Source organism: Crinia signifera, chromosome 12, assembly GCF_055691185.1.
Source record: "Crinia signifera chromosome 12, ASM5569118v1, whole genome shotgun sequence".
NCBI lineage: Eukaryota > Metazoa > Chordata > Amphibia > Anura > Myobatrachidae > Crinia > Crinia signifera.
Window position 1 is genome coordinate 68773347 of NC_139228.1, and position 14281 is coordinate 68787627.

Below are 14281 nucleotides of genomic sequence, written 5' to 3' on the forward strand. Positions count from 1 at the left end.
AATGAAATGGAATGATCGGCTTAATTAAGCTAATTAAAAGCTTCCAATTGCCTAATTGGTCATCAGGGAAGAAAGACGTAATGTCGATCGTTTGCGCAGTGGAGCAGTTATGTGTATGCGTAAAAATCGCATTGCACACATGCGGTGACTGGCGGTCCGGTAACGTTGCTGAAATAACGCAGTACACAAGGTGCCTCTTCATACACAGCAGCAAATCTCAGGCGCCTCCCAATTTACAGCCGCAGTGGCGTTTGCCTCAGGCATGTTGAGATAAGTAGTGCACCAATGCATGCTGCTATTGGTTCAGCAAGCCTGTGTTCCACCACCAACCGTATGCTTTTGCCCACTATAAAATCCATGGTTTAACAACATTATTGGTTAAACAACACGCCGCTTACCAAAACAACGGCCTTCTCTATGTTCAGCGCACCAATGGGTACAAGAAACCCAACTGTCACCCATATTAAATTATAGAGAGATGTCATTCCAAATGAAATCCAGATCAGTGTTCTGCAGCTTCCCATGACAAGGCGACATAATTGTCCAGATCTCTTAATAATCTAATAATGGATTTGTGTTACCCCTAAGCGTCCTGACATTGAAGCAAAGCAGCCCCACTGTTTTAGTTCCCAGTGTCCCCTAGGGCCACTTATTACCATCAGCGAGGCACAGGACTAACACGGATGACTGGACACAGGGGAGCCCATTAATGTGCTATCTAACACATCGCTTTAGGTCCTATTACATTTAGGTCCCTGGAGGGAAAGGGCTGTATCTTTAACCTCAATTAATGGAGTCATTAGCATAGCGAAAACTATTAGGGGTTGTGTTTACCCAGCAGGCCCTAGCACAGTCTGGCACTGACCGTCCACGTGATTTCGCACTTCAGTCAGATTCACTTAAGGAAAGAGCAGACACAACAACATCCCCGCTGGGGCAATGCGATTGTTATTCTGCTTTGTTTTTCTATAGCGCCAGCGTATTCCGCTGCGCAACCTGGCAATGTTCATTCGGATTCACACCAGTCTCTGCACCACTCGAGCTTACACTCTAAGGGGGAGATTCTCTAAAAATCTCCGCCCCCCTTCGCAATTATAATTATCGCATATGTTCTGACATATGCGATAATTATAGCAACGGACATCTCTTGCGTTAAGAGCTGTAACCCGGTGTGGGATGCTTATAGCATTTTCACCTTAGAGAATCTCCCCCTAATTCTCTTCCTGTAGGGAACATGCACTGCCCTGTAGCCTGTAGGGAACATGCACTTAAAGGTAGGAAAGCAATGCAACAAAGCAATGAAGAAGGCAAGTCAGATGCTTGGTTGCATAGGGAGAGGAATCAGCAGTAGAAAAAAAGAAGCAATAAAGCCACTGTATAGGTCATTGGTACAACCTCATCTAGAGTACCAGTGGCATAACTAACTACTGTAAGGCAGCCCCAGCTGCCGCTTGGGGGAGCAAGCAGCAGCAGGGTCTGTGTAGGCACCGGCAACCGCTCAATGCACTGACATGCTGCTGACTGCCATTTCCCACTGGCTGAGCACAGGAGGCGAGTCAGCCGCAGCATGGGTGTGGCCATGACAGAGACGACAAATCCCCCCACTGATTCATTTGACTGTACACAGAGACGGCTATTGGCTACTGTGTACACGATGGGAGTTCTAGGGTGGCCTGGGATGCGTCGGAGCCAGGGGAAGCAGCAATGTCTGCTGGTCTCTCTGCCTTTCTTCTGCTTTAGCTTCTCCATTATGCGTGTGACATCATCACGTCACACGCTGGGGAAACATGCTGGAGAGGAGCCCGGGGGGATGGGGGCGCCACAAACTTTTTGGCAGGGGGGAGTAAAATGTATAGTTAAACCACTGTAGAGTACTGTGCACAGTTCTGGGGGCCATATCTCCAGAAGGATATAAATACATTAGAGCCTGTACAAATAAGGGCAACTAAAATGTTTAGATATGCGGACTCGGATTCCAGAGATCCGAGCCCCCACGAACGTCATTAATCCGAGCCAGGTTCCGAGCAGCGCTCGGAAATTCCCTCCTGACTATTTAAAGCCTGATTTTGCAAAGCTTTAAATAGCGGCTGCTGCGCCCGCCATCTTCACTCCAGTCTAGTAGTGGGTTGGGAGAGGGTGTGTTGGTGCTGCTGCTGGGGCTTAAACTTGAGCTTGACCTTGAACGTAGTGCTGCTATGTCTCCCTCAGTGCTGCTGTGTACTCTGTTCTCCTCTCTGCTTAGGGTGGGATCACCCTAGCAAGGAGGACAGTCTAACTGTGTACTTGTAGTACTACTGTCTCCTCTATGCTGGGGCCTACCTCTGGTGCTGTGCTGTAATTATTATTATATATTATATTAATAATTAATTATATATATAGTCCACTGGTGCTGCCTGCACTAAATAGAGGCTGCCAGTATTATTTACTCAGTCCTCAGTGTACCTACCTAGTACATACTAGGCTGCTATATATAATTGAATTAAAAAATAATACCTGTCCTGCAGTGCTGCGTGGAACTGTAAAAAATAATTCCATGCTGCTGGTGCACTGACGTGTGCCACGTAATACCTAATAAAATTAATTTTTATAAATTCTGCTGGTGCATATAGTAGTCTGCTACTGGTGCTGTGTAACTACCTTTTGTGGTGGCCACAGGCAGTGCTACTGCCTAGCTACCTAGTAGTTTAGTTTCTCTACCTACTAGGCTGCTATATTATTATTAATATTTATATTATTATTAATATTTAATTAATTTAATTATATATAGTCCACTGGTGCTGCCTGCACTGAATACTGAATAGAGGCTGCCATCCTGCCCTGCCCTGCCATCAGCTTAAACAAGAGGTGGTGACGCACTAGAACTCCACCCTCTATATGCTGCTGAGGATGCTGCTTTTTTTAAACAGATTCTATCTGCAGCGCCAGGGGACAGCCATGGGGTCCAACATGGCCCCGGCATACGCAAACCTATTCATGACGGCGTATGAGGATAAGCACATCTACAATAACCTTACCTACAACAAGTACATCAAGATGTATGTCAGATACATAGACGATCTTTTCCTATTATGGTCTGGAAGTGAGGAAGATCTTCTGTCCTTTGTCAGCTATCTGAATTCTGTTCCGGGAACAATACGGTTCACCATCAACTTCAGCAACATGGTAATCAGTTTCCTAGATGTAAGTGTTACCCTCAAGAATTGCATCATCTCTACACAGGTGTTCACAAAGAGTACAGACAAGAACACACTCTTGCACGCCACAAGCTTTCACCCTGAAGCTCTAAAGAGAGGACTCCCTTACTCCCAAATGCTGAGGATGTGTCGCATTAGTTCAGATCGAGAGACACTCAAAGCAGCCCTGGACACAATGAGCAAACGCTTCTTAGCAAGAGGGTACAGTAAACGTGATGTAAAAACAGCAAGGGACAAAGTACTCAATCTCAATAGGGATGATTTACTCAAGCCCAAGGAGAAAACACTGGGTGCAGACGACAACAGACTCAACTTCTGTAGTACCTACACTGTGGCCTCAGGCCACATAAAAAACAAGATCAAAGAGCACTGGCACCTCATTGCAAGTGATCCAACCCTTCAACCAATACTTGCCACACCACCCAGATTCGCCTATAGACGTGGCCCTAACCTGAAAGACTTACTGGTCACAACAGACATCTCCATGAACATCCCTGTAGCCACAAATTGGCTTACTAAAAAATTTGGAGTTTACAAATGTACAGGCTGCACAAATTGCAAATTCTTGGTGACTGGCAACGAGTTCAAAAATCCCAACAATGGACAAAAATACAGGATCAACCATAAACTTGATTGCAACAGCAAATTTGTTGTTTATGCGCTCTCCTGTCCGTGCAACTTACTCTATATCGGAAAGACATCTAGAATGCTGAAAGAGAGACTTGGACAGCATAGATCGTCCATCAAAAAATGCTTCGGCCCCCAGAAGGATACAATGGATTTGAAACAACTCCCTGTGGCCAGACATTTTCTGGAGAAACGCCACACGATACTTGAACTAAAATGTCACATAATTGACCATATACCCCCACTACGACGGGGTGGGGACCGTGACAAACTTTTGCTCCAACGGGAGCTACAATGGATTTACCGCCTGAACTCATTAACCCCTAATGGCCTTAACGAGGACTTTAAAATGGGCTGCTTTATTTAAAAGCCCGTCCGACACTTTAATGTTTTCATTTGCTGTTATCCCTCCCCATAGTCTTTCTTCTTCTCTTTTCACATAATGATAAGCCCAGTATGATACATATCTGTGAGAGCAACAGGGTAGCCACTTTATGGAGTGACTCGCTGTGACTGCTCTTCATTTTAAATGCACCTCAGACACATAGTCTCAGGTTGGCTTCTACAATACTGCAACATGGCCTTACCATATTGTTCATGACTATACTTGAGTGCTTTATGTCCATCACAGCCTGATACTACTTATGTTTACTGCGATGCATTAATGTCCGTTCATGGCACCTCTATGTGCAATAATTTGTACAGGCACCGCCGTGTGCCCTGCTTCATGAACCATATGCCTTCCAACATGTCCCGCTGAGCTACTTATGTATCCATGCACGCTGTGCATTAGTTTAACTGATCGTCAACTTCACTTAGTCGACACCGCCGTGTGTCATCCTTTTCTATGTTGCACTGCCTAGCATATGTTTACCCTGTGAGTGATCCTATCATTGATCGCACAGATCTGAGCGCATTATTTGTACAGGCACCGCCGTGTGCCCTGCTTCATGAACTGTATGCCTTCTAACATGTCCCGCTGAGCTACTCATGTATCCATGCACGCTGTGCATTAGTTTAACTGATTGTCAACCTCGCATAGTCGACACCGCCGTGTGTCATCCTTTTCTATGTTGCACAGCCTAGCATATGTATACTCTATCTTTGATCACACAGATCTGAGCGCGTCATTTGCAACCCCCTATCCAGTGATCCGTCCCAACACAGGTGATCACCCGATAGGTACCTCCCCCTCCACTGGGATACAGCCACCCGCACGTTTCAGTCCCACTTTGTGCCCCCACTCAACACATCCAGCTCCCCGCAGCGCTATTCTTCCCCCCTTCACTCGTGATGTCCTTTGTTATTCCCACACTCCAGCCGTCTTTTAAACATCAAACGGCATCAGCTCCTTCACACAAGCGTCACAGGGATTCCCTGATGACGCGCACAGACCAGCCCCTGTTGCTTAGCAACATGACGCTCTCAGCTCCGTGCGTGGTGCTGAGTGACAGCGCTAATTTGAATGTTCATTGGTTTTCTGGCGCCTTTTTTTATGTTAAATACTGCTTGTGTGAGCTGCTGCTCTGTACCCCTGAGGAAAACTGGTTAGAGTCCAGTTGAAACAGACTGTCGGGTCTGTCTGATGTTACTTAAGATGTCTATCATGCTGTGAGCATTTTCTAATACAAATCATTTCTTCAAAAACGAGTGCTGGTCTGTCTTCTTCCCTTCTGCAAGGTTGGGTAAGTTTTGCTCTATTTTCTGCTGAGGATGGAGGAGCAGCAAAAGGCCATTGAAGCCTACACGGCCACCTACGACATAGGCAGAGGAGCGGGACTGACGCATGTGAAGCGGTGAGGGAGGAAAGGAAACACCCGCCTAGCGAGCCAGATAGCTGAATCCACCCTAGCGATCACTTGAGTGAGAGAAGTAGCAGCCAGATAGCCCTCACATACCAGATAGGGCTCTTGTTGGCTGCTTACCCGCACATGTACGGTTAGGTAGTAAGACACCGGTTGCTGAAAAGCGATACATCTCCAACCCAGGGGTTCTAGAGAGGTGGAGGAACTCTTCCATCTGCCACCTTAAAATTGATTAGCCCCCTCCCCTCCATCCATTAGGCAATAATTTAAGAGACGACTGCTAATAAATAAATGAATAATAATCACAAAATTAAACAATCAGATTACATTAATTAATAATAATCATAATCACACAATCAAGCCAGATAGGGGTCTTGTTGGATGTTAAACTGATCAAAACAGTTACACACTTGCAGACAAACTCTGTGCTGCACAAAATGCCCACTGCTCCTTGGCTGCACATGGAAAACAGTGCACGATCAAGCCAGATAGGGGTCTTTTTGGGGCCTAGTTTTTTAAACTGCCATCCTGTCTGCCGCTGCAGTGCCACTCTTACATGAGCCACGTGTTTGTGCCACACACTTGTGTGGCTTAGCATAGTTATCCAGCTACCTCTGTGCAACCTTTTGCCCTAAAAACAAAATTGTGAGGTGTTCAGAATAGACTGGAAATTAATGTTATTGAGGTTAATATAGCGTAGGAGCAAAAAAAAAAAAAATTCTGCGATTTTAGCAGTTTTTATGCTTTTTTAAAAACAAAATCAGAACCCAAAACCCAAAAATCCAAACACAAAACGTTTAGGGGGTGTTTTGGCAAAACCCATTAGAACCCAAAACCTGAAGGTAATCAGAACCCAAAACCCAAAACACGAAAAGTGGCCTGTGCACATCCCTACTAAAATGGTGCATGGCCTACATCAGAAACGTATCAGGAAAGACTAAAAGATCTTAATATGTATACTTTAGAGCATAGAAGGGAAAGGGGGGACATTATAGAAACTTTCAAATATATCAAGGGTTTTAACAAGGTACAGGTGGGAGACATTCTTCACAGGAAGAGGAGCAACAGAACACGAGGACATGCACTGACACTAGAGGGAGGAAGATTCATGGGAAATTTGAGGAAGAATTACTTCACAGAAAGAGTAGTAGATACGTGGAATAGCCTCCCATCAGAGGTGGTAGAGGCAAATACAGTAGTACAATTTAAACATGCTTGGGATAGGCGTATTGATATCCTTACAAAGAAATAAGGATCAAATATTATTTGAGGTAACATGTTTAAAAAAGGGGCAAACTAGATGGGCCAAGTGGTTCTTATCTGCCGTCAAATTCTATGTTTCTGTGTAGCCCGTAGGGAACATGCGCCGCCCTGTAGCCCGTATAGACTTATAGGTGTGTACATACAGTACTTCACCATAGTATTGTAGTCATGTTTATAATGTCAGTATAATTTGTATTTTAGAATGTAAGGAAAGTGTTTGGAGACATTATGCATGGTAAAATATAAAATATTAATTTCTTCCCTTTTATCCCCCCTGATCCGGACCAGGCTCCACATTCCGAAAGGCCGAAAATTCAATCCATACGAAGAATGTGATGTTAACATGATGTCAGTGAGTTAAGTTACAAGATATTTCTTTTTAATACCCTTTTATTAAGATTAATGGTGCTTGTCCCTATGTTATAAACATGGTGGGTCAAGTTTTTTTATGTTCACTCAATTTGTCTTTGGGTTTCTCCATCCGTTATCTGTCTTTCTGGCTGTTCCGTCATTGCCTGATGGGCGCAGCCGATCCTGCCGACAGGACCACACTCGTGGCAATGCTGCTAATACTCCTTTATATGCTCCATTATGATCTTGTACAGAATATGACCAATAGAATTGATTTCTCCACATCATCCTAATGTTATAAAATACATGACTGATTTATTTTCATAAACATCGTAACTCACCCCATGAAAACATTAATGTACGCTATGCAAATTCAACACGTACAATCAATGAAAATCTAGTGGGCCTGCCTGATAATGCAGCAGTTGGAGGATATGCATAGTCACTAATCACACATAGCAGCCAACCAACGCGTTTCGTCTTGTCACACCAAAGACTTCATCAGTGGTAATACAAATATGTTGACACAGCGCTAGTTTGAGGAGAGATCAATTAAATTGGATACCATGGGATGTTTAATAAAAAAAAAAACATTTATTAATTTAATAATACTAATACAATTAAAAAATACCAATTGTAAGCCATTATTAATAGCAGCAATTGTGTGGCACTTGGCTGGGTTAGAAAGATACCGTAGTGAAGATCCAGTTTCTCACACTATAGAAGAAGTAAATGAGATTACCAAAGTCCCGTTCCTATTTTGACCTCCGGCCGTATTGTAGAACCTCACTCGCTGGGTGCTGGTTGTAGGCAAGGAGTTTCCTGGAGTGGAGATATTATTTGGAGAAGAGGGGGATCTTGGAGCCCAAGAATAAGGATGTTCAGAGGATCCTGTAGATGGAGTGATGGGTCTGGTCCGGGATTGGTAAATATGCTGTGAATATGTCCAGTAGACTGGCGTGAGCCAGGGAGAGGCCGGTCTGTGGCAAAACTAACGTGTTTTGCCAGTTCAACTGGCTTTTTCAAAGGGGTAATAATGGATTATGGATATTGATGGGTACAGATTATCAGTGTATACATCCTGACATCAAATTCAGAGCTGGTGTCTGAATCTAAACATGGCTAGAACTGGATATCCCTAAGGAGGAATCCCCTTCCCCCAACCTAACCCTAACCAGTCCTTCCTGCAACCTACCCCTATCCCTCCAACCCCCTCCCCCAGCTGTCTAAACTTAACCCTTGTACCATTACATAAACATAACCCCCTACTCCCTGCTGACTAACCTTAACCCCATCATTTGAATGACTAACCCTAACCTTTCCCTCAACCAACTGTGGTGCTGGTCTTCTGGAGCGAGTCGGGTTGCGGGCGTCGGATGAGCGACTGCCACCATCCCGTCCACCAGAATCCCCCGTTGATAAGAATGAATTCCTGTGTTTACACCGTGGTAATACCTCACGTATGCTGATCCACTGGTGTCCTATACCGTGGTAATACCTTATGCTGATCCACCTGTTTCCTACACTGTAGTAAGATGTTAGTCATTGAGAGAAAATACATCAGTCCTCTGAGTAAGCTGCCAGTTATTGGCAGCAAAATGTGTCAGTCCTCTGAGTAAGTTGTCAGTCATTGGCAGCAAAATGTGTCAGTCCTCTGAGTAAGCTGCCAGTCATTGGCAGCAACATGCGTCAGTCCTCTTTGTAAGCTATCAATCATTGACAGCAAAATGCATCAGTCCTCTTTGTAAGCTGTTAGTCATTGACAGAAAAATGTGTCAGTCCTCTAGGTAAGCTATTAGTCCTTGACAGCAAATGCGTTAGTCTCAGATTAAACCATTAGTCATTGAGAGCAAAATGGGTAATTTCTCTGAGTAGTACACTTTAAACATGCTTGGGATAAGCATAATATATATATATATATATATATATATATATATATATATATATATATATATATATATATATATATATATATATATATGATATCCTTACAAAAAAATAAGGATCAAATATGGTTTGAGGTAACATGTTTAAAAAAGGGGCAGACTAGATGGGCCAAGTGGTTCTTATCTGCCGTCAAATTCTATGTTTCTATGTTTTTATGTTACGTGGTTAGTCATTGACAGCAAATATGCGTCAGTCCTCTGAGTAAGCTGTTAGTCATTAAGAGCAAAATGCGTCAGTCCTCTGAGTAAGCTGTTAGTCATTGAGTAAGATGTAAGTATCAAGAGCCAGCTGACACTAGATAAAGGACTATGTTGAATTCTATAGGCACACAGAGAACTTGCACAAGGGGAATTCAATAAATATATATACAAACCAACCAAAGCCTTTTCACAACAAACAAAAACCTACGTTATGTTTCTATACACAACTTACACACATATCTAGAAGCAAATGCGAGCACTTGAAGATACCAAACCAATCAGTCTGCACGGCAAGATAGTGGATATCCTTCTCCTTTTAATAATACGTCATCGCCGTGCCGGAACAAAGCAGCTGACAATCGCACGATACTGTAGCATTTGTTTTTAATAAAAATATGTTTTTGTTTTTTGTTTTTATGCATTGTAGACCGAAACTAATTACACAAAGTATGAGGAAAAGAAAAAAAAGAAAAAGTTAAAGATCTCTGAATAAACCTTTCCCAACATGTGTTCTGCCCACATGTCTTTGGCTACGCATACAACCAGCATGTGCATTTTAATTAAAATGTCCTTAAATGTAATTTGATTTTTTTTTCTCCCCCTTACTCCGAGTCCACATCTTAATCATCAGCGCAGCACCTGACACAACAAACTCTCCCGGCTTCCACACGCAGCACGCAGGCCAATCGCAGGACTGCAGTACAGAAGAAATATTGCACAAATGAAAAGGGCCTCAAACAGTCTGCTACAGTACTGGGTACAGCTGTAACCACATGCTGCTGACGTGAGGCCTAAGAAGCCAAGTGACCGGGGTTATAGTGGTTTAAAACAGATTAGCCCAAGGAGCAAGAACCCCCTCTGTACTATAAACGTATGGCTAAATCCTGACCGCGCTCTCTTTGGCCTTGCTGCTTATTCATGTAAGTTCTTCAGAGACTTAAGATGAATGTTTATCTCCACAGATTAATGGGCGATAGGAGTGTAAGTGGTTTCAATAATGGAGTTATATACTTATACAGCAGTTTGTCTAAGTGCTCTCTAAGACTTTATTTGCAGCTGGAAGCTGGGCGGTAGATGCTAGAGGCTGGCGAAGCCGTTGTCCTTCACCTTTTTCAAATAAATGTCTAAAGAGGATGTATATCAGGCCTGGCCAACCTCTGGCCTTCCAGCCATTGTGAAACTACACATCCCAGCATGCCCTACCACAGTTTTAGCATTCTCTATTAGCAAAACAGTGGCAATGCATGCAGCGGTTATGCAGCCTGAATACCGCCTATTTTAGCAGGAACATTTACATGACGCACCAAGGATCAGCTGTTTCTGAGCGTTTATATAAATTACATGAATGGTTTATGCTCGAAGCTCTAGTGTCCAAGATGCGGAGCCAAAGGGAGACATTGGGAACACACATTGGCAGTGACAGGCCAAGGGGACACACGGAGATGGGAGAGGTGACGGGAACAAACTTAGGCTACATCGGGCAGTAGGGTACAAAGGGACCGTGACAGGCAGTGCGGACACAGAGGCAGTGAAAGGCAGTGCAGACACAGAGAGGCAGCGGCACATAGAGGCAGTGACAGGCAGCAGGACACAGACAGTGACAGGCAGTGGGGACACAGGAAGGCAGTGACAGGAAGTGGGGACACAGTGGGACAGTGACAGGCAGTGGAGACTCAGAGAGGCAGCACAGACACAGAAAGGCAGCGGGGACAGCAAGAGGCAGTGACAGGCAGTGGGGACAGAGAGAGGCAGTGACAGGCAGTGGGGACAGAGAGGCAGTGACAGGCAGCAGCGACATACTGTAAAAAGGCAGTGACAGGCAGCAAAAACACAAACAGTGACAGGCAGCAGGGATGCAGAGAGACAGTGACAGGCAGCAGGACACCCAGTCAGCGGGGACGCACAGACAATGACAGGTTGCTGGGACACACAGACAGTGACAGGCAGTGGGGACACACAGACAGTGACAGACAGTGGGGACACACAGACAGTGACAGACAGTGGGGACACACTGTACACACAGCACAGATTGTGCCACAATATAAAATGGCCCATTTCAGTACCAGGACTAAGCTTCCCTCCTGTAGTGGTATTAGGTGTTGATAAATCATTAATGGAGCCCTTCCCCAAAGAGTAAGTTCTGTTACTCACTCCCGAGAATCAGATGCCGCCCATATAATCATGACCCTCCTTCTATTGTAACAAAATCAAAAATTTTTGTTTTATTTGCTCCACTGAGAAAACAGAGAACATGCTTTTAGTACATTAGAAGATTTTTACACATGGTATAAGTGTTTTGTGTAGTACTTTGCCATTTCTTTGGGGTCTTTTTGTTGTTGTGGTTGTTCGTGTTGTAATGTTTCTGTTGTACTCACATTAGTTTAGGCGCCTCGGGGCATTTGAGTCTTGTCCATCCCTATAGTGCATATAATCTGCAGTAATAATGTGCAAATGAATAACATGTTCCCGAGTCTGCAATCTGATATGAAAAGCAGTCATTTGCTGGGTCTCATCCCCCCCCCACCCCCGGATACACCAAGTCAAGGGGTCTTGCAGACCCTGACCTTGTCAAGGGCCAATTTGTTGCCAAATTGGTAAATGTTCTAAAAATTAAAATTGCAGTTCAGCATTTGGCCAGAACTTGCGTCCGTTTGGGAAGCCTTTTATTTTGTTGTTCTGAGTCTGGGTAGGCGGGAGAGGGAGTATAGTTTTTTTTTATTTTGGGGGTTTGGCAAAGGACCTTTTTGGATTTTGGTAGAAATGTCAACACGGCTTAGACGGCTGTCACTTATTTCATGTAGACCTGACAGATGGTTAAAGGATTTATTCAGAGTTGGATGGGTTTGAGCACAGGTGTGGAACATAAAAAAAGAGAACCAGGAAGGACGCACTATGACAAGTATTTTCCATTTTCATTTCGCTTTACTTTTGGCTCATTGTCATTCTGTTCCCATTTTGTAATCTGGGAGTTTAATAAGTTTTTTTCCATTGAACTGCATCTCCTGGTAATACTTCTATTCAGGTGACTTGCTTTTGTGGAAGGGTAGCTATGTAAGTAACTGGTATGCTGCCAGTATATACAGGGAATGTGGTGTATTCGGGATACAGTGTAGTGTAAGTAGTGTAACTCTAAACTGCTTCCACCCAGACCCGTGGCAGCCATTAGGGGGGACCCCCAGGCCCAGACAGAAAGGGGGACTTGGACTGGAGTCTATCAAATATATTTTGTCATAAACAAAGTTCACATTTCCCATGAAGCAATGTATGGGTAGAGAACTGCGTCTGGTGCTGTGTGCACAGAGGTGTCACCAAAGATGCCGGGGGCTTTTGCCTTTATGTTCCGCCCTGGGCCAGTTACTTGTGTTGTAAACAAGGTTGTATCTACCATAGGTGCAGGGGGAGCAGCTGCTATGGGGGCCAGAGCAGAGAGGGGCCACCTTCCCTGTCAGTAACATGTGTTATATACAGGGTTTAGCTACCATAGGTGCAGGGGGTGCAGCTGCTATGGGGCCCAGAGCTGAGAGGGGCCACCTTCCCTGTCACAGATACATGTGTTATATACAGGGTGTAGCTACCATAGGTGCAGGGGGTGCAGCTGCTATGGGGCCCAGAGCTGAGAGGGGCCACCTTCCCTGTGACCGTTACATGTGTTATATACAAGGGTGTATCTACCATAGGTGCAGGGTTGGCAGCTGCTATGGGGCCCAGAGCTGAAAGGGCCCACCTTCCCTGTCACAGTTACATGTGTTATATACAGGGGTGTAGCTACCATAGGTGCAGGGAGTGCAGCTGCTATGGGCCCAGATCAGAGAGGGGCCACCTTCCCTGTCATAGTTACATGTGTTATATACAGGGTGTGGCTACCATAGGTGCTATGAGTGCAGCTGCTATGGGGCCCAGAGCTGAGAGGGGCCACCTTCCCTGTGACAGTTACATGTGTCATATACAGGGGTGTAGCTACCATAGGTGCAGGGAGTGCAGCTGCTATGGGCCCAGAGCTGAGAGGGGCCACATTCCCTGTCACAGTTACATGTGTTATATACAAGGGTGTAGCTACCATAGGTGCAGGGAGTGCAGCTGCTATGGGGCCCAGAGCTGAGAGGGGCCACCTTCCCTGTCACAGTTACATGTAATATATACAGGGGTGCAGCTACCATAGGTGCATGGAGTGCAGCTGCTATGGGCCCAGAGCTGAGAGGGGCCACATTCCCTGTCACAGTTACATTTTTCACCATTGGTTGGTACATACTGTAGGGGCCCTAGCAAACCTTTGCTACGGAGCCTACAAATGACTAATTACGCTACTAAAGGGGTACAATAGCATTTAGGTATGTCTTCGCTTATACTGGGGTGGTCTGCACTGAAGTGCTACTAGTAGAATGGGTGGTAAAGGCTTCCCTAACTAGCATGTAATTATCCTATTATACGACGCGTAATTATCACTGGATAACAGGCTTTTCTCAGGTATGCGCCCTCCTGACAATCTGGCCTTCTGGAGACTTCTGGGCCTTGAGCTCCAGCCCCTGGTAATGAATCTCACTCATGGTTAAGCTGTTAGGACCTATTAGCTTTTCTCATACAAGTCTGCCGGCTTTCATAGGGATTTGGAAGATAGCACAGCTAGCCCACTTCCCACTGATGATTCCGGCATGTGTTATTGGATACTGTGCTGGCTCAGAGGACAGGTCTGAAGTGTTTCCTATGAAGTTGAAATCTTTTAAACACCCCCCCCCCCCCCCCCCCACCACCACTAATAATTTTCTCAGCAAATGCCCGTCAGGCACATCTGCCATGGGACCCGCAGTCAATATTCCCTTGTGTGTGTTTCTTATCTGTATGTTGTTCATCCTGCGAGCAACAGTCAACTCACTGGAAGGGATTCAGGGGCTCGTTT